This window comes from Podarcis vaucheri, assembly GCF_965113315.1.
Source record: "Podarcis vaucheri genome assembly, chromosome: 14".
Classification (NCBI taxonomy): Eukaryota; Metazoa; Chordata; class Lepidosauria; order Squamata; family Lacertidae; genus Podarcis; species Podarcis vaucheri.
Genome location: NC_138752.1, coordinates 48096323 through 48115529, shown reverse-complemented (window position 1 = coordinate 48115529; position 19207 = coordinate 48096323). Strand labels below are relative to the sequence as shown.

The window sequence follows — 19207 nt, the reverse complement described above, 5'->3', positions numbered from 1 at the left end:
CATGGCCAATGGTCAGGAATGTTGGGATTTGTAGTCTGCAACACCTGCATGGTTAGCTACTCCCACAACAAAGAAAAGCTAGGACTATCCCTTTTCATAATGTACTAGTGGCTTTAAAATAACTATGGTGTGTGTGTGGGGGGGATTAGGACTTCAAAGCTTTCCATTAGAAAAACTGAAAACAAATGCATGGATTCATTCCAAAGTAGACAGAGAAAATGTTAGGGATTCCCCCTTGACCGCCATACGAGTTGTGCATTCCATTCAGTCCTGAAGTTATTATGTGGGTGTTGTGGACTTCAAAATCTAGCTACATGGCCCAGGTTGCGTGCTTTCAATTGTTAAATAAATAGAAAAGTTTCTAGTCCTCATGCACAACCAAAAAAGATCAGCAAACGTGATGGGGAATCCCACTGTAGGAGCAGAAAGATGCTGCCGTTAGAAAGTAATAGCCCTCCTTTGCTGGGAGCTAATGTGGCTCTTAAAAAGTAGAGACATCACCTTGCCAACAAAGATCCGTATAGTAAAAGCTGTGGTTTTCCGAGTAGTGATGTATGGAAGTGAAAGCTGGACTATAAAGAAGGCTGATTGCCGAAGAATTGATGCTTTTGAATTCTGGTGCTGGAGGAGACTCTTGAGAGTCCCATGGACTGCAAGAAGATCAAACTTCTCCATTCTTAAGGAAATCAGCCCTGAGTGCTCACTGGAAGGACAGATCGCGAAGCTGAGGCTCCAATCCTTTGGCCACCTCATGAGAAGAGAAGACTCCCTGGAAAAGACCCTGATGCTGGGAAAGATGGAGGGCACAAGAAGAAGGGAATGACGTGGGATGAGATGGTTGGACAGTGTTCTCGAAGCTACCAGCATGAGTTTGACCAAACTGTGGGAGACAGTGGAAGACAGGAGTGCCTGGCGTGCTCTGGTCCATGGGGTCATGAAGAGTTGGACACGACTGAACGACTAAACAACAACAAAAACAACAACGTGGCTCTGGATCGGGACCCGAATGAAAACCGGAATCTATGCCCATTTCTGTACCCAAAACGAGCCATTGTCCCCTGCTGCGTGCCCCGAGAACCGTCTACGATGCTGGAATATGTAATCTAATATACTTTGGAAAACCGTGCACCCCAGTGTCGTCATGCATTGTGCTTTATTTAATCACATTAAAAGCTGCAGAGATAGTATTAGGATGGATTAGAGATGAATACAGCTTTTAAAAAGGAAGGTAAGAGGGCGGGGGGCAGTGGCAGCAGGAGTTGGTGTGGAATAAAAGGCGAGCGAGCGATGCCAGTGAATCAATCTCTTTGAAAACAGCATCAGGATCAAGGGAAAATCAGATTGCAGCTATTAAATGCGTCCCTGCCTAAGAACAAATGCCCAATAGAAAACACCCAGGTAATGCTATGTGGTGAAGTAAATGTCTTAGGGCCGCTCTATCTCGACGTCTCTATGGACCACTCCATCGTCCTCTGTGAGAGACAGGAGGCAGCAAGGGGTCAAATCATAAGAGAAGGGAGTCCAAGATGGATGGGAGTTTCTTAAAGGTGAAATATTGGAGGCACAGAGATAGACAATTCCAACAAGAAAAGTGGGAGGCACCTAAGGAAACCGGTGTTGACTACATAAGTTGCTTACTGTTGGAGCAGAAAAATCTATTTATGTACACAATCACGGCTGCACAATTGCTACTAGCCCAGAGATAGAAAGAGATCAAATTGATGGATGATGCCAAAATGACAAAAATGACTGGAAGAATCAGAAATCAGAAAGGCCAAAATTTAAATAAGGAATGGGGGAAATTTATAATTGATCTTAAAAACCATTGTAAACAGCTAAAATCGTTAGTGGGATTGGAATAACACTTGTAGTTTAATGGTGAATTTTTGGCATAATGGAGATGCAAAAGATTTGGATTATTATAAAAGATGCAGGAGGAGGAGTTTGGATTTGATATCCCACTTTATCACTACCCGAAGGAGTCTCAAAACGGCTAACATTCTCCTTTTCCCTTCCTCCCCCACAACAAACACTCTGTGAGGTGAGCGAGGCTGAGAGACTTCAGAGAAGTGTAAACTTGCCCAACGTCCCCCAGCAGCTGCATGTGGAGGAGCGGGGAAGCGAACCCGGTTCACCAGATTACGAGTCCACCACTCTTAACCACTACACCACACTGGCTCTCAAGGAAAGGACTAACAATAGGACCCACAAAGGGGAGGAGGGAAGTCCGGGAGGTTCTGAGGAATCTTGTTTCTATATTGTATGTTGATACGTTATTGTAAAATTTTAATTTGAAAAACCCAAATAAATAAATTCACAATAAAAAGTTGTTTACTGATGTAAGATGAGATGTAAGAAGGGGTGTATAAGAAATGGAAGAAAGGAGAAATCATGAAGGAAGAATATGCACGAGAAGCCAGCAGTTTCAGGGAGAAGGTTAGGTGGGCCAAAACTCAGAATGAGAGGTTAAAAATATTTAAAAGGTTTCTTCAGCTATGTTTGAAGCAAGAGGAATAACAACCAAGTAGTAGGTCACTTGTGTGGAGATGAAGACATGCTATTGGGTGACAGAGAGAAGGTGGGATTGCTCAACACCTTATTTGCCTCTTTCTTCACCCAAACGGAAGACAATGCCCAACCTATAAAAAATAGGATGGAGTTGCAGCCCAAGATCCCTGTGGAACACCCTCCCACCAGATATCAAAGAGAACAACAACTACCAGGCTTTTAGAAGACATCTGAAGGCAGCCCTGTTTCAGGAAGCTTTTAATGTTTGATGTATTATAGTATTTTAATATTCTTTTGGAAGCCGCCCAGAGTGGCTGGGGAAGCCCAACCAGATGGGCGGGATATAAATAATAAATTATTATTATTATTATTATTATTATTATTATTATTATTATTATTACAGATAGGTAGCCGTGTTGGTCTGCCATAGTCAAAATAAAAAAATTCCTTCCAGTAGCACCTTAAAGACCAACTAAGTTAGTTCTTGGTATGAGCTTTCGTGTGCATGCACACCGTATCTGAAGAAGTGTGCATGCACACGAAAGCTCATACCAAGAACTAACTTAGTTGGTCTTTAAGGTGCTACTGGAAGGAATTTTATTATTATTATTATTATTATTGTTGTTGTTGTTGTTGTTGTTGGAAAAGAGGTGGTAAGGGAACAGCTAGCTATTTTAAATTTCTCCAAATCTCCAGGGCCTGATGAGCAGGACCCAAGGGTACTAAAGGAGCTTGCAGGTGTAATCTCAGAGCCTCTTTGAGAATTCTTGGAGAACAGGTGATGTTCCTGTAGACAGGAGGTGGGAAAAAGTTGTCCCCATCTTCAAGAAGGGGAAACAAAGATAGAATTACAAGCTTCGTGGATCAGGGGCATGCTGTGAAAATGATGTATCTTGATTTCAGGAAAGCCTTTTGACAAAGTCCCCCATGATATTCTTGCAGAGAAGCTGGTAAAATATGGCTTGGATAAGGTTGGGTGGATTTGTAGCTTATTGGCTGGCAAAACCCAAAGTGTACTCACTAACAGTTCCTTGTCATCCTGGGGAAAAACTGACAGGTGGGATGCAGCACAGGGTTCTGTCCTGGGCCTGTTGTTGCTCAACATCTTTATAAGTTACTTGGATGAAGGTATTGAGGGGATGCTCATCAAATTTGCAGCTGACACAAAACTGGGAGGGGTAACCAATGCTGCTGAAGATAGAATCAGGATTCAAGATGACCTTAACAGATTGAAGAACTGGGCCCAAACTAACAAAATGAATTTCAACAGGCAAGAGGATGGAGGCAAAACTAGAATTAGTCGTCTCGATCTGGAATTGAACATAGGAAGTTGCCTTATATGTGAATGAGACCTTTGGTCCATCTACTGCAGTATTGTCTACACCAGCCTTTCTCAACCTGTGGGACCCCATTACCCCTAGCTAGCAAGGCCAGAGCTCAGGGATGATGGGAGTTGTAGTCCAACAACATCTGGTGACCCACAGGTTGAGAATCGCTGGTCTACACTGACTGGCAGCTGTTCTCCAGATTAAAGTCTCCCCGGCCCTACCTGGAGACACTAAGGCTTGAACCTGGGGCCTTCTACATGCTCTACAGCTGAGCCACAGCTCTGGCTCTCATTGACTCTTTGGAGTCATCTACTGTTGAGCTCCATGCCACTTGTCCTATCAGTCCCCACGGGCAGCAGCAGTTACCACTGGATCAGAAGTCCTTCCACAAGGAACCTTCTGGATGACCTGCACCAGGAAAGGGTGGCGGGTGTGAATATTCCCTTCATGCCTTGAAAGGTTCTGTGCTTTTCTTTCTTTCTTTCTTTCTTTCTTTCTTTCTTTCTTTCTTTCTTTCTTTCTTTCTTTCTTTCTTTCCAAAACAGCAATAGGCATAGTGGTTTGGGGAGAAAAAGGAACTTGCACACAGAATCTGCAGGTGAATGTGTAGGAGAAGATTTGGCTGGTTTTTGATTTGTTCTTTACCCCTGTTGAAATTTTTTTGATGTGCTCAGAGGAAGGGAGTCTTTCTTTTGCTACAAAGAAGCCCCTGTGGCCTGCCTTTTCATGCTCAGGTATTGGTGGGGGTCAGGGAAAAGTGTGTGCTGAGTGTGTGTGTGGGAGGGGGGATACATTTTTGGGGACCTCTTTGGTTTGAAGCTGGGCTGCTTTATCCAGCCTTTCAAGAACCAAAGAGAAAAAAGGAGACCATGATATTCTCTCTCTCTCTCTCTCTCTCTCTCTCTCTTAACCAAACCCCGGGTGAGCAAGGAAAGCCCTTTTAGTTGCATTACCTGTCTTTTGTTGGAAACCAGAGCCTTTTTAAATATATCTATAGGCACCTCTGTTGGAGGGCTCAAACTGCACAGTTCCTCAAGGCAAGGAAGAAGAAATACTTTTAAAATCTCTTCTCCCTTCCATCCCTGGTGGGTGGAGAAGCTGAAACAGAGAGGGACATAGAGGGACATTCCAAGGTCAGCCAGACCCAGAACAATCTCTGATCTGTTCTGGAAGTTGCAGGGTGAAAGGAAATTCTCAAAGCAGGCAAAGGCAGTGGAAGTTGGTCGATTATGGTGAATGGGAACCACTTCATCACCCCCAAACTGAAGATTGCTCTGTGGCTGGGAAGAGAGACTGATTGTTAAACTAAGGTTACCAGATTTTTTTCAATGAATCTGGGGACACTTTAATGAATTAATTACTACACGTTTGGGACATTGATGCTGCAGTGATGGCGGTAGCAAAGGGGCAGCCGCTGTCTTGACCTCAACCGCCACATTTCCCCTTCCTCCTAGGCTTCTATCTCCTTTTCCCATGAGCCTGGGCAGCCCCTAGAATCATAGAATCATAGAGTTGGAAGAGACCACAAGGGCCATCGAGTCCAACCCCCTGCCAAGCAGGAAACACCACCAGAGCACTCCTGACATATGGTTGTCAAGCCCCTGCTTAAAGACCTCCAAAGAAGGAGACTCCACCACACTCCTTGGCAGCAAATTCCACTGTCAAACAGCTCTTACTGTCAGGAAGTTCTTCCTAATGTTTAGGTGGAATCTTCTTTCTTGTAGTTTGGATCCATTGCTCCGTGTCCGCTTCTCTGGAGCAGCAGAAAACAACCTTTCTCCCTCCTCTATGTGACATCCTTTTATATATTTGAACATGGCTATCATATCACCCCTTAACCTCCTCTTCTCCAGGCTAAACATGCCCAGCTCCCTTAGCCGTTCCTCATAAGGCATCGTTTCCAGCCCCTGAGTTGTTGGTTCTTCGGTGGTGGTGGGGAAGTGGTGTGCGGTGGGTCAGGCATGGAAGGCAGAGAAGGAGGGCCTAGAGTGGCGGTGGTGAGGCTCTGGCAGCACGATGCCTCCCTTCCCATCGAAGCAGCCCCAATCCCATTCCTACTTCTGTGTAAGCAGGAGGGGGCCTGGATCCCTCAGCTGGGAAGGGAGGCTTCACACTGCCTTTCAGAGAAGCCCCATCCCAACTCCTACTTGCGTGCAAGCCAGAGGGGGCAGGGATCTCTCAGGCAGCTCCTGAAGCCAGCCAGAGCCAACTGCTCTGGGCTGCTGAGACCGCCACTGCTGTCTTTCCCGGGGACATTAGATGAAATCCGGGGACATTCCGGGGATGGAATTTGTCTGGGGACTTATTTGCAAATCCGGAGATGTCTGGTAACCCTATGTTAAACCACTTTCTGAATTGCAGCTCTGTCAGGGGAATAGGGTGGTCTCCTAACAGCTCTTGGCACCATTAACAAACTATAGCTCCCAGATCCTTTGGAAGAAGCCACAATAGGTTAAAGTGGTATCATAGTGCGTGGAATGTATGGTGTGAATGTGGCCTACCTGAATCAGGATCCAACCCAGTTCTCTAGGTGAGGTCTGGCCAATGTGGAATAGAGAGGCACCATTAGCTCTCATGTTTGCAAAATGTTCAGCTCCAGCCTCGCCGTAGGAGACATGCTTCCTGTTTGCCGCTCCTGAACCAGTCGAGAACAAACTCCCCAGATTTGCCTATCAACACTCCTTGAATGCTGCAACAGAGTGACTTGATGCCACCAAGGTGCTTAAGCCATCTGTGAATCAAGGTTGTGTTTTGAGTCTGGTGACTCAAAGGATGACAGACTAGTACCAGGCAGAGCTGAGAAATACCTGGTTTTCATCATTGTGCTATATCACCAGCTAAACATCACGATATACCGATATATATATTGCAATGACTGAAATAAAGACGGCATTATGTAGAGGCATCAGCTGGCTTCACAGTTTTTCCTGCATTGTGATTTTTGCTGGCGCCTGCTCTCATGTTTCAGAGAGAGCTGACCTGGCAGAGTTAACAGGGGTTGCAAGAATCGAGAGAAGCATTGGCTGGCTTCATGGTCTCACCCCCCCACCCCAATTGTGATTTTTACATAGCGCACACACCATGTGTTATGTACTGAGTTGAATAGGATCCAAAATGCAGCAGTCTGATTGGTCCTAGAACAATACAGCAGTATGATTGGTCTGCAGGAGCCACCCAATCTGGCTCCAGATGGAAGTGAATCCACAACCTCATTGGCCTACAGGAGAATTTTGGAATTAGCCAATCACGTGCAGCCCATTGTGTAAATAATGTATATAAAGCAGATACTTTGAGGGGACTTTCATCCCTCCTCACACTATGAGCTGAATAAAGAGCATGAAATCCACTCTCGACTCTGAGTATATTTCACCATGATTTGTGATATCCTTGGCACGACAAAAATTATGAAACCAATATCACAACATGGACTTCAAACCGGTTTGGGCAGATAGCATCAATATATTGCCCAACCCTAGTAAAATAAGACCTGGCAGTGTTCTTGCAGTAAAGGAGAAAGTTGTTTTTTGGATTAGGAGAGGAAAAGGAATGAAACTTGTTTTTGAAAAGGAGATGGAAATTTAAAAGGAGGAAGATCTTTCAGGAAAGCCACTGACAATCTCCGAGCAGGAGATACCGCAAACCATTTGTCTCAATCAGTGGACGTTAAATAATGTACACACTAGTGCTCGCTTCGGCAGCACATATACTAAAATTAAATATAATAATAACAACAACAACAACAACAACAACAACAACAACAACAATAATAATAATTTATTATTTATACCCCGCCCATCTGGCCACTCTGGGCGGCTTCCATAAAAACCAAAAATACAATAAAATATCACACGTCAAAAACTTCCCTGAACAGGGCTGCCTTAAGATGCCTCCTGAATGTCAGGTAGTTGTTTATCGCCTTGACATCTGCTGGAAGGGTGTTCCACAGGGCGGGCGCCACTACCGAGAAGGCCCTCTGCCTGGTTCCCTGTAGCTTTGCTTCTCGCAATGAGGGAACCGCCAGAAGGCCCTCGGCGCTGGACCTCAGCGTCCGGGCAGAATGATGGGGGTGGAGACGCTCCTTCAGGTATACAGGACTGAGGCCGTTTAGGGCTTTAAAGGTCAGCACCAACACTTTGAATTGTGCTCGGAAACGTACTGGGAGCCAATGCAGGTCTTTCAAGACCGATGTTATATGGTCTCGGCGGCCGCTCCCAGTCACCAGTCTAGCTGCCGCATTCTGGATTAGTACTTCAACCAAATTCCCCTCCACTTGATTTTTATGAACTTTATTTTGCGAAATGAGAAAAGCAGCAGCTTTTGGAAGTCTTTAAGGCAAGCTGGTGAGCTGCCACCCAGTTGCAAGATATGGCAGCAGAGGCACAAGCTTACGAGGGCGATTGGGGGATGAAACGTTGCGCGTGTGACGTCCCAATATCGTGACATCGTGGGACTTCAGTGCCTCCTCTGGCTCCTCCTTTTGCTGCCAACAGTGGGAGACTGTATTGACCCTTCATCCTCTCATCATCATCATCATCAGGAGCTGACCACTGCAGTAGCATCACGGTCAGTTCCCCATTTCACCTCTGCACTTTTGGAACTCTGTGGGGGTCAGGCCCCCAGGGGCATAGGAAGGGGGGGTTGCAGGGGTTGCAGCCCACCCTGGGTATTATCCCTGAGGGGTGACAAAATTGCACACTGCGGGGGGCGGCACTTATTGTGGGGCCTGGCCTGCAGTGCGCCTGAGTCACACGTCTCTCCTGGGAGTGACACGGTGGCTTGGGCCCCACGCTGCCCGAAACAGCAACATGGGGCTTGCGTCCACCAGGCAGACTCCATGGGCAGCTCGTCACGCTGCCCACCTGGGCGGATCGCCGCTGCGCCCCCATGCGTGGATCGCCATGGCACACCCTGGGCGCATTGCTGCCCAGCTCCCTTGGGTGGAATGCCTTGTCCCCACTGCTCTGGGTGCCGGAGCAGCTAGCTAGGCCCCTACTGGCCCCAACCCCCAAAATATAGGGCCTCACAAAAAGGCTAGGCCCCCTATAGCTGGCAACCCTATTTGGCAGAATGGGTAAGTGAGTGAGTTCATTCTTTCATGGAGGAGCTATCAATGACTACTAGCCTTGATGGCTATCTGCCTCTACAGTTGGAGGCAGCCAATGTTTCTGAATACCAGTTGCTGGAAACCACAAGAGGGGAGAGTGCTCTTGAACTCAAGTCCTGCTTGCAGGCTTCTCATCTAGGCACCTGGTTGGTCCCTCTGATAAGAGGATGCTGGACTAGATGGGCTATTGAGCTGATCCAGGAGGATGTCTTTAGGTCCTTATGAGCTACCCTTTCCCCCTCAAATCCTTGACATCCCCGCCACCCCACCTTCCCAATCCGTTTCTGTCTGCAGAGAATATCGCACAAAGACTCCCTTGGAAAAATAAAAGCAAGCCGCTATAAAACAAAAAGAGAATGTTGGCTGTCCTTTCAAAACAATTTTGGTGCAATCAACAGCCTCAACCTTTTCAGAGAAGGTGCAGAGTACATTGCGTTCTGAGTCTGTTGACTCAGATGGGTAGGATCTGCAAATATGACTGTCTGCAAAAGGGAGAGAAAATTTTGGGCATTCGATCAAAACAACAGAGATGGGAAAAAATCCTCGTGTCTGCCTAGAGCATATTTTCGAAGCAGCTCCCTGCTTGGGAAAGAGTGACTGCTCAGTGGTAGGGCATCTGCTTTGAGTGCAGAAGGTCTTGGGTTCAATCCCCGGCCTATCCAGGTAGGGTGTGGAATGTCCAGTGCTTGATTGAAAATGTGCACTCAATGCCTGGACTACACAGAATTAGATAAAATGACAGGAAGGATTCGAAACCTGCAGGACCAGAGATTCACAGAAGATTGGAAGAAATATACAAACTATTTGAAGAGCAACTGTAATCAACAAATTACACTAGTAGGACTACAAGAAGTCTTGTAAGGAGAAATATATGAAACATTGCAAAGTAGAGAAAGAATAGAGATATTGGTTATGAGATTTAAATGTAATAGTGGAAGTAAGAAATGTATATTAAGTGAATAGACTGGAAAAATTTCAGATGTGATTGATGGAAGTAAAAAAAAATGGTATAAATGAAAGTATGTTTAATTATTGTTGGAAATGATATGTTTAAAAACTAATAAATAAATATAAATAAAGAAAAGAAAATGTGCACCCCAATGCCATCCCTTTCATACATAAAATGCCTGGAGTACAGAACATAGTTTAACTGATTTTTATACAGTGGTACCTCGCAAGACGAATGCCTCGGAAGACGAAAAACTCGCAAGACGAAAGAGTTTTTCGTTTTTTGAGTTGCTTCGCAAGACGAATTTCCCTATGGGCTTGCTTCGCAGGACGAAAACATCTTGCAAGTTTGTTTCCTTTTTCTTAAAACCGCTTGAAGAGGTGCAGTTGCGACTTGGCCGTGCTTCGCAAGATGAAAAATTCGCAAGATGAAAAAACTCGCAGAACGAATTAATTTCATCTTGCGAGGTGCCACTGTACTCAGTTGCCTGTATTTGTGGTTGCAAGTTGTCCCAAGTTTTGGACAAAGGGTGGCGGTGATGGCCAGCAACATGGATTGCTTTGAAAGAGAAGGAGGGGGACGTAGCTATCTGTGGCTGTTCGCCATGATGACTATGCTGTGCTCTCCATAGCTGGAGGCAACAATGTTTCTGAAAGCTAGAAACCACAGTAGGGGAGAGAGTTCTTGTGATGGATCCTGCTTCTAGGTTTCCCAGGGGCATCTGGTGGGCCACTGTGAGAATAGGATGCTGGACTAGATAGGCTATTGGCCTGATCCAACAAGTTGTTCTTAGGTTGGCTTATAAATTGTAATAAGTAAGTACATCTGGCGGAAACTCATAAAACCAACAGTTGCCTAGTTTCAGAATGTGAACCAGATTAAGGGTAGAGGGCTATCCCTCTCAGGAGAGGCCCATTGGCTCCATTCTATTGAAATTCCATTCACCTATTCCCATAATTTGTAGACCACACTGTAGAAACTATAACCGGGTTCCCCGATTGGTTAACGCTACAGTAATGGGCAGGTTAAAAATTAATACAATGGCTCAAAGTGAGAGTGGAGCTGAATGAATGTGGCCCTCCACAGCTCTTAAATGTGGCCCACAGAATTCTCCCCAGGCACACATTCCCCCCGGGATCTGTTTTATCAGAAGCCACCTCAAGGCCTCTTTGTAGATGAAGTGATGGGGTATAGGCCAGAAAGACCATGAAGTAAATTCATTTTGCCAGAGTGCAAATTGCCATTATCATTAATAAAGCCATGCAATTTGATAAGGCCAAAATTATATATAGGGGTGGGGTGGGAAGGGAATTCAGTTCAATTTGCATCTAAAGGTGAACCTACCTAAATGGGACTTTCTGAACCAAAAGGCAGTTGTCCTTAAAAATTGACATTTCCCTGAATTTTGCGATGCAGTTCTCTAAACACATCCTGTGTACAGAGATACATATACTGGGGTAAAGTGTGCATAAAAATGTATAGAATAGTGCATGTCATAGATTGTAGAGTTGGAAGGGACCCTGAGGATCATCTATTCCCACCCCACTGCAATGCAGGAAAATGCAGTTGTCCCACACAATGATTGAATCCAGTGGCGTAGCGTGGGTTGTCAGCACCCGGGGCAAGGCAAGTAATTTGCACCCCCTAACCTGGGGCAAGGCAAGTAATTTGCGCCCCCTAACCCGGGGCAAGGCAAGTAATTTGCGCCCCCTAACCCCTAACCTGCCGCTGCTGCCAGCTTCTTTTTGCTGCTGCCTGGTCTGGTCTGGTGTGGTTCTCTCCTGCGCTCAGCGCTGCGCTGGGCGGCCGCTGCACTGTCCCTCCCCCAGATAGTCCCTCGCTCTCTCTCCTCACCGCACGCCTGGCACCCACCCCCCTCCACAGTGGGCGGCGACCCGGCGGCTCGGATCGGATTCGCACAGCCAGCACTGCAGTGAGAGAGAGTGAGTGAGCCAGGTAGGGGCAGAGAGCTGAGAGTGCGAGCGCGCCCCCCCATGTTGCGCCCGGTGTGGCCGGCCCCCCCTGCACCCCCCACACTACGCCACTGATTGAATCTGCAACCTTGGCATCATGAGCACCACATTCTAACCAACTGAGCTATTTCTGGCGACATTCATACCAAGATGTTTATAATTTCCATGATAACATTTTGAAAGATAATTCACAAACTGGTGGGGGAATGTGAAGAATGGAATTCAAGAATGGAGAAACTTGAGAAACTGAAATGGACAGGTCCCCCTTCCCCAGCTTAAGAGGTAGAGAACAGGCTCTACACAGCACACAATTCTCTGTCCATCAAAATTTTTCCACCACTAACTCCTTGTAGTGATATTGTATGGGAATAATACGGAATAACAGATACAATCTTGCTTAAAATGTATAGGAAGTGCAGTGTAAGCAATGGAAGTCAATCAATGAAAATTTATTAATGTTTTCATATTGAGATATTTGTAGAATAAATTTGGAAGAAATTCTTCCAACTTTTCTTCTTTTTTCTCTTTATTTTCTCTTTCTCTTTCTTTTTCTTTTTCTCTTTCTTTTTTCTTTTTTTATATATGTGCGTGCTTATCTGAAATATGTATGTATGTATATATTTGCAATAGTTTGCTTATATTTTGTAATAATTATGTTAAATAAATTAAAAAGATGAAATATAAGCAGCAGCACCCCCATGCCACCACTGTCTCCTCTATTGGTTGCCTATTTGCTGTCAAGGGCAGCTGCCTCAACTTTATCCCATGGTAGAACCAGTCCTGGTGCTATCAACTTCCTCTTCCTGTAAAACTCTCTGGCTTTAAGATCTCTATGTACGGGAGATGATGAGGCAGCCTTTTCACATTTCTTTCTAGGATTTCAAAATGCCCTAGTTGGCTCCATAAGATATTACAACACCCTCCCTTTCCCTTGATCCTCAGGTGCTTCGCGAAAAGCCAGGAGAAAAGTGATGACCTACTTTGCTTCACTGGGGAAAAAAACCGAGACCAAGGTTGGAAAAGTCTCTTGCCTTGTTAGAAACGCTGTGAAATATTATCCTTCTTTGTGACAATGAAAAAGGCCTTCTGCTGCAACTGGGTGTGTCTTCTCAGGTTTTAGCTCCGTGAATTCATCCAGTGGAGAAGTCCTATGGATTGCAGGCAGAGGTTCTGTAAACTGCAATTTCATGTTCTATCCATCTACCTACTTACCTACTTACAGTCTATGTGAAAAGGATCTAGGGGTCTTAGTTGACCACAAGCTTAACATGAGTCAACAGTATTCTTCCAGGTTGCATGAATAGAAGTCTAGGGTCCCAGTCATGGGAAGTCCTAGTACCACTCTATTCTGCCTTGGTCAGACCACACCTAGAATACTGTGTCCAGTTCTGGACACCACAATTTAAGAAAGATATTAAAAAGCTGGAATAAGTGTAGAGGAGGATGACCTAGCACTTTCCCTGTTTTGGAACTGCATAGCGTAAGGTCCTTGGAGCAGAGACCTGCCCTCTTACTCTTCGTAGAGTAAGTGTGTGCACAGTGTGCGCAATCAGGCATACTGATTGTGCATCAGTGAAGGCTTTGAACATTCCAAAGCATGCGTAGAGGAGGGTGACTAAGTGCATCAAAGATCTGAAAACCAAGACTTTCGAGGAATGGTTGAGGGAGTTGGGTATATTTAGCCTGGAGCAGAGAAGACTGAGAAGGGGTATGGTAGCCATCTTCAAATACCTGAAGGGTTGGCACATAGAAGACGGAGCAAGCTTGTTTTCTGCTGCTCTGATGGTAAGACCCAAACCAATGAAGTCAAATTGCAAGAAAGGAGATTCTGACTAAACAATAGAAAGAACTTTCTGATGGTAAGTTTTGTTCGATAGTGGGAAAGACTCCTTCAGAAGGTGTCTTTCCTCCCTCCCTCACTGGAGGTTTTTAAGCAGAGGTTGATGATGGCCATCTGTCATGGATGCTTTGGTTGAGATTCCTGCAAGGAAGGGGTTGGACTAGGTGACAACTGGGGTTCCTTTGAACTCTACAGTTTTATGTATGGTATGATATGATGTGATGTAATAGGTAAATGTAAAGGGAACCCTGACCATTAGGTCCAGTCGTGGCCGACGCTGGGGTTTCAGCGCTCATCTTGCTTGATTGGCCAAGGGAGCCGGTGTACAGCTTTGGGGTCATGTGGCCAGCATGACTAAGCCGCTTCTGGCGAACCAGAGCAGCGCACGGAAACGCCGTTTACCTTCCTGCCAGAGCGGTACCTATTTATCTACTTGCACTTTGACGTGCTTTCGAACTACTAGGTTGGTAGGAGCAGGGACCGAGCAACGGGAGCTCACCCCATTGCGGGGATTCGAACCGCCGACCTTCTGATCGGCAAGTCCTAGGCTCTGTGGTTTAACCCACAGTGCCACCTGTGTCCCAATGATATGATGTGATACATCATATCATATCTTAGCAGTGTGCGGATTGCCAATGGCTAAAGTCAGCACAATGGAGGCACGATTGCCCATGTGATTCCTGCTCAGCTCAGCTTTGTATCGGCCCCCACAACCCATTTTGTAGTCGGGTTTCCACCTCTCCATTGCTTTATTTACCATCTAGCCTTGGAGAAGGTTCTGGTGAACTCAAAGAGTTGTCTCCATCTGAGCTGGACTCAGAGCAGATCCACTGAAATCAATGAACCGAAATTAGCCATGCTAATTTCATAGCATTGAGGTCTCCTCTGAGTAGACATCAGTTGGAGAGGCAACCCCAAAGTTTGCATTTGGCGAAATCAGGGGTGCCCACTATTTCGTGCTGTGCTGGTTGGGCTAAGAAAGGCGTTTTCCTTAATATGGACGTTGGAATCGCAGGAATGGAATCTGACAGGCGTGCGTGGGCTCCTGGGGGGGGTGAGAGTGGGGGTTTCCCTTGGTCAATGCATAGCTGGAATATGATCTCTTCCAGTCCTTAACACCATTGACAGGTCTAAAAATAAGGGGGCAGGGGGACCCGTCTCACTTCTTGGCAGACAGAAATAGCCAAGTATTCAAGGCTGTGTGAGGAGGGACTCACCCCCGTAATTAAACGGGATAGTGTATAGTTTGGGATCTCCCTGCTTTGTTGCTAGGATACATCTTTCCTTTCCCTTTTTTTTCTTTAAGTGTTGCCAAGGAAACAAGCTGGAAACCCACCCAAGGGCAGCTGCTGCTGAATTAGGAGGAAGCTGGATAAAGTTCCTTGCAAAGGAGGAGATTGGAGAAGCAATCACAGTTTCGTCACCCTTTAACTGGTTTATCTCAAAGGTCCACAGGAAAAAGCAGGTGCCTGGTAGGTCTTGTTGATGGCTTTGCCCAAATTGGAAACCTTCTGAACTATGCTTCCCAAGATCTCACCCCCACCAGTCACACACAGATTAAACCAGTTCAAATCTGCAGACTCCACAAAATGGAAGAAGTGTTCAACACAGCCTTGTGAAATCAAAATTTGACATCCGCACTCTGCTAAAACATCAAATATTAAAAACTTCCCAATACAGATATCTTCAGATAGCTTCTAAAAGTCAGATAGTTTTTTATTTCCTTGACACCTGAACAGAGGGTGTTTCACAGGGAGGGTGCCACTACTGAGAAGGCCGCCTGCCTGGTTCCCTGAAACCTCACTTTTCACAATGAGGGAACCAGCAGAAGACCTTTGGAGGAGGACCACCATGTCCAGGCAGAATGGTGGGGGTGGAGATGCTCCTTCAGGTATACTGGGCCAAGGCTGTTTAGGGGTTTAAAGGTCAGCACCAACACTTTGAATTGTGCTCAGAAACGTACTGGGAGCCAATGTAGATCTTTGAAGACCGGTGTCATATGGTCTCGGTGGCCACTCCCAGTCCCCAGTCTAGCTGCCACATTCTGGATTAGTTGCAGTTTCTGGGTCACCTTCAAAGGTAGCCCCACGTAGAGCGCATTGCAATAGTCCAAGCGGGAGATAACTAGCGCATGCACCACTCTGGGGAGACAGTCCGCAGACAGGTAGGGTCTCAGCCTGCGTACCAGATGGAGCTGGTAGACAGCTGCCCTGGACACAGAATTGACCTGAGCCTCCATGGACAGCTGTGAGTCCAGAATGACTCCCAGGCTGTGCACCTGGTCCTTCAGGGGCACAGTTACCTCATTCAGGACCAAAGAGCCCTCCACACCCACCCACCCCGTTCCCTAGAACAGTACCCATCCTCCTGAATTCACCTGGGTGTGTGTGTGTGGAAACGCAAAGGTGGAATTCCTATTTATTTATGTATTTATTTCAGGGCTGAGGAGCTTGTGGCTCACCCAAGGTTGCAACTTCCATCATTCCTGACCATTGGGCATGCTGGCAGGGGCCGATGAGTTTTGGAGTCCAACAAAACCTGCAGAGGAACAGGTTCTGCACCTCCAAACTATTTTCTTACAATTGTATCCCACCTACCTTCCAAGGTAGCAAATGTAGCTCTCCCCACCCCATCCCTGTCCCTTGAGGTAGCCTGTGAGGTAGTCTAGGCTGAGAGCTGCTGACTGGCCCAAGGTCAACCAGTGAGCTTCATGGCTGAATGAGGGACACAAGCCTAGGTCTCCCTGGTCCTAGTCCGAAACTCTAACCCAGGGCTCAGCAAACTTTTTCAGCAGGGGGCCAGTCCACTGTCCTTCAGACTATATTTTGAAAATAAAAATAAAAAGGAATGAATTCCTATGCCCCACAAATAACCCAGAAATGCAGTTTAAATAAAAGCACACATTCTACTCATGTAAAAACACCAGGTAGGTCCCACAAATAACCCAGAGATGCATTTTAAATTAAAGGACACATTCTACTCTTGTAAAAACACACTGATTCCTGGACTGTCCGCAGGCCGGATTTAGAAGGCAATTGGGCCAGATCCGGCCCCTGGCCTTAGTTTCCCTACCCATGCTCTAACCCCTACACCACACTGCCTGTCTAACGATGACAGGGATGGCAATATTTTCTCCACCAGTTTTTCTTTCCTCTGGAAGAGCACAGCTGCCTTTGAGAGCTCAAGAGGCAAACAGCATCACAGATTGTGATTGGAATTTGACCTGATGGGTTTCTGCCTGCCTTGCCCAACCCCCCGCCCTAATTTTGGTCATTCTGTGTATCTCCTCAAGCACGAGACATGTTCATCTCTGCTGAAATGATGAGAGCTCATTTCACTTGGATTTTCTTCCCTTTGGATTCCTTTGACAGCCTTTGTTGATTTATGATAAAAATAATAATAATTCTTTGAGTTTTGCTCTTCAGGGAGCCGCTGAATATCTGCTTCCTTTCAGAAGAGAGAGAGAGAGAGAGAGAGAGAGAGAGAGAGAGAGAGAGAGACTTTGCATTATACTTGCTTATCTCAGCAGCGAAGGCCGCGCTTCCTTTGACTTGATGGCTGACACCCCCTCCTTTCTCCCCTTTCAAAAGACGAAGCACCAAAGATCGCCCCACTTTGTTAAACAGGTCCCAGAACAGCATCACCCTTTTTCTCCATGTGCGGCACCCAGAATGAGAATGTGCTCAATGGGCAAAAGAGAGGCTTGTGACCATTAGAGAGCAGAGAGGCCACTGCTACGGTCACCACCACAGACAGCTCCCCCCGGCCCCAAGGGTTTTACTGGTCTGCCAAAGATAACATGCCACACAGGTGCTGGAATTCAGTGTCCATTTTGCCAGGGGACAAAGCGGCAATAAGGACATTAATCGTTCCCTCTCTTTCAGGGTGTGAGTGCTGTTCACCATGGAACCGAAACAGCATCATCCGCTCACAAGGAGAATTCAAAGAAGCAGAATAGGGAGAAGTTGTTGCCGGTGTTTGCTCATTCGTCCTGCATCCAGAACAGAAATCAACCCAGCAAATATGACTGGTATTCACTGTTGATACTGTGATAGCTTTCAGCCCGTGAATGATACAAAACTGGTTGCTTCCCGCCCTCCATTGGCATGACACTTCCTTTGCATTGAAATGAATGGGGTGGAATAATGTATTGATGACATAACTTAGGCAATTAATGACACAGGTGGCGCTGTGGGTTGAACCACAGAGCCTAGGACTTGCCGATCAGAAGGTCGGCGGTTCGAATCCCTGCAACAGAGTGAGCTCCTGTTGCTTGGTCCCAGCTCCTGCCAACCTAGCAGTTCGAAAGCATGGCAAAGTGCAAGTAGATAAATAGGTACCACTCCGGCGGGAAGATAAACGGCGTTTCTGTGCACTGCTCTGGTTTCGCCAGAAGCGACTTAGTCATGCTGGCCACGTGACCCGGAAGCTGTACGCCGGCTCCCTCGGCCAATAAAGCAGGATGAGCGCTGCAACCCCAGAGTCGGTCACGACTGGACCTAATGGTCAGGGTTCCCTTTACCTTTTCCTTTAGCATCCAAATATTTGAATAGGGATACAGTTACTTTTAATCGGCAATATATTTTATGAAAATACTTCCCATACAGTATAAATAATGGATCAGTTTATCAATAATTTTAATCACAATTTCCCTTAAGTGCTTTATATGCCCCATCATGGTAATACCAGCCTTGTAAAGTTGAGGGGGCATTGCCCCACCAACTTCTCCCCCACCTGCCGGCTTTCTCACTTACAACCACTCTAGGGCATGAGCCAACACCTAGGGGCTGATGTCCCTTCACCCCCCCCAATAAAATATTTGAGGGGGCCAGGCCAGCTCCCCCCAAAGTTTATGGGCATTGACATTCAAATGGTGTGTGTGCAGAGCAACATGTGATCTATTATGCAGGATGGGGCTTACCTGTCCCCCCCCCCAATATTTTATTCAAGCTGGCATCCCTGCTCCAGGGGGTGGGCCTGGCTGCCAGATTCCTCCTCTTCCTTCGTCTCAATGTACCCCAGTGTAGCTAGAATGAGATGACTTTGCCTGTCACTGGCTCTGCCTCTGCCTACTGTTGGTCTCCCTCCTTCCACCCTCCCTGCTGTCTGTCACTGGTGCTGGCTCCGCCTACTTCCACCCTCCCTGCTGTCTGTCATTAGCTCAGACTGTGCCTGGTCTGCCATTGGCTCTGGCTCCACCTGTTGTTGGACTCCCTGCCTTCCGCCCTTCTTGCTGTCTGTCATCAGCTCTGACTCTGTCTGCCACTGGCCCTGGCTCCTCCTACTATTGGTCTCCCTATTTCCACCCCATCAGTCCCAATGAGCCCCAGGCACCACTGACTGTAAGGTCGGTCAACATTGCCCTCACTATATTGAGAGCATATTGCCAGCTTATGAGTGCTGGGAGGACAGCACATTCCAACATTCTCCATGTGGCTTGCATTGCTTTTTATTGTTACTGTCTTTTGTGTTTTTATATTGTAAACCACTCTGCGATCCTTGGAT

The 19207-nt window shown here is 46.5% G+C and overlaps 2 protein-coding genes across 4 annotated transcripts in view; one reads left to right on the top strand and one right to left on the bottom strand.

Moving 5' to 3' along the window:
• SLC5A10 (solute carrier family 5 member 10) overlaps positions 1–6018 on the top strand; it is a 514359-nt gene extending 508341 nt beyond the window's left edge. The window contains exon 16 of the mRNA XM_082199751.1: positions 6008–6018. The gene's annotated coding sequence lies outside the window, so the exon portion shown is untranslated. The remainder of the gene's footprint in view (positions 1–6007) is intronic.
• The window catches only part of CACNA1H (calcium voltage-gated channel subunit alpha1 H), a 384808-nt gene that overhangs the window by 248112 nt on the left and 117489 nt on the right, over positions 1–19207 (bottom strand). The window lies entirely within an intron of this gene.